Source organism: Rhipicephalus sanguineus, chromosome 9 (assembly GCF_013339695.2).
Source record: "Rhipicephalus sanguineus isolate Rsan-2018 chromosome 9, BIME_Rsan_1.4, whole genome shotgun sequence".
NCBI lineage: Eukaryota > Metazoa > Arthropoda > Arachnida > Ixodida > Ixodidae > Rhipicephalus > Rhipicephalus sanguineus.
Genome location: NC_051184.2, coordinates 108,371,693 through 108,373,893, shown reverse-complemented (window position 1 = coordinate 108,373,893; position 2,201 = coordinate 108,371,693). Strand labels below are relative to the sequence as shown.

Genomic DNA, 2,201 nt, shown 5'->3' with positions numbered 1-2,201 from the left:
ACGTGACTATGTGACGAACATAATAACACGGGTTAACATGAAAATAATGACACGCATGTCATGTACAGCATGACTTACGTGCCATGATTATGGCACGCTGGCGGCCGTTTCACTAGCTACCCGGGAATTGGTTTTGCGCGACGTGACTGTGTGACGAACATAAAAACACGAGTTAACATGAAAATCATGACACGCATGTCATGTACAGCGTGACTTACGTGCCACGCTCATGGGGTGCTGGCGGCCGTTTCGCTAGCTTGAGTGGGGAAGGTGACAGCAACACCGGCACAATGCTTAATCGCTGTCTGTTCCTTGTGTAGTTTTGCGCTGGCCTGGCAGCTCCCTTGGTAGCCACATCTTCGACGGTTTTTAATGCTTTACCGGTTGCTGATCGACACGTGCAAGCTTCGGCTTGCGTGCGCACCGAATGCCCTGTCCTTCTCTCGGAGCAAAGCCATGGTGCGCTTGTCAGCATGCCGGCAGCCATCTTCGGTGACAACACCTATGACTGCGTACTTCTGGAAACGCCCACCGATGTGACGTCGGTGGTCAAGGTTATAACCCTTTGCGGCACGGCGTCCTCGTTTGAGGACGCGAACTTCGGAGGCGCGTCCCATGCCGCGTGTTTCTTCAAATGGCCTGAAGCTCAGTGTGCACATTCGTGCACGCTTCCTGATTGGACAACTAGCGGTCATTTAACTACACTGCCCTGCGTATTGCTGCAGAGGATCACTTTGCTGGAGACACTACCATTTTAGACGATCGTTCGACGTGCCGCGTTCCAGGACCAACGTCAAGAGTATTTTTTTTCTCCGCTGGAAACAAATACAACCAAAAAAGAAAGTGTACATGGTTTTCGGGCCTAATAGTTGATTCTTTTTATGCAAGTACTGAAGCTGACTGATGGCAGAATAATGAGATAATTAGTAACACGCTAATAACGATTAATTACTGAAACTCACAAAAAACAACACATTTCTTCGTTTTCTTTCTTGATATGTAATACTGAGTGCCTTCGAATCATGCCATGCGTTTTTGACGCATTTGCAGACAGTGCATCATAATGCGTGTCTGAAGGGGATAAAAGCGCCGCCGAAGCTGCATCGCTTCAGTGGGGAAGGTGACAGCAGCACCGGCACAATGCTTAATCGCTATCTGTGCCTTGTGCAGGTATGTTACCTCAGCATTGCCTATTGCCTCTGTTCTGACGATCGATGTTTGCTGCTGATACCTTGCCCCCACATTTGCTCATTTATGCTTACTTCATCATATGCTGACATTGTGCATGCTCTGTGTAGTCTCTTACTAAGCGGCGATGTGGAGTTAAACCCGGGACCTTCGCAAAGGCTAACTCGGGCTAACTTGCCTAACTCAGGGCTTACATCGCGAACAGGTTCTCCTACTCGACCGGAATCTAATAATCCATCAAGTTCTGATCCTGACAATGAATGCTCGGTTTCAGAAATGTTTTTTTCAAATTCTATCTGGTCAGAAGAAAATAGAGCAAGATGTCGCGGAATTGCGCAACTCTGTCAACGCCCGGTTTGAGGCTATCGAAACGCGCTTAGCTGTTCTAGAGAAGACGTCACCTTCTCACAATGGTGCACTTAACGACGAACTGCGTTGCCAAATTGAGAAGTTGTCTTCTACAGTCAACAAGCTTTCTTCTCGAAATGATGATTTAGAAAACCGTTCGCGCAGAAACAACATTATCATATACGGTCTGGAGGAATCGGATGATGAAAATAGTGATTCTTTACAGGCCATTCTGTCGAAGTTTTTCTCAGACACATTTAAGATTGAATTTCCGCAGATCGAACGATTCCACAGGATCGGTAGATATTTTGGTAGTAAACCTCGCCCGGTCATTCTTAAACTTCTTGACTTCCGCGAAAAGACTAAGGTATTGAAGAATGGCTTTAAGCTCAAAGGTTCTAACATGCGGATAACGGAGGACTTCTCTGAACACATACGGATTATTCGCCAAAAACTATGGGACGCCACTGCATCCTTTAGGAATTACGGTTCCACTGTGCAATTAAGGTACGATCATGTGTATGTAGATAATGTGCGGTATGACTGGGGTTGTATTTCCAACTCACTAGTAAAATCCACCAAACAGTCTTCTAAACGCTCTACTCTTACATCTCATGGCACGATATGACCGATTCATGATAAGGTGTGTATTCTGAATATAAATG

At 46.2% G+C, this 2,201-nt stretch overlaps 1 long non-coding RNA gene across 1 annotated transcript; it reads left to right on the top strand.

The window, feature by feature from the left end:
* Positions 1 to 264: 264 nt before the first annotated feature.
* Positions 265 to 1,649, top strand: LOC125759766 (uncharacterized). The gene is made up of 2 exons (XR_007417400.1): positions 265 to 554; positions 1,078 to 1,649. It is a non-coding gene; the product is annotated as an uncharacterized LOC125759766 (long non-coding RNA).
* Positions 1,650 to 2,201: the final 552 nt, after the last annotated feature.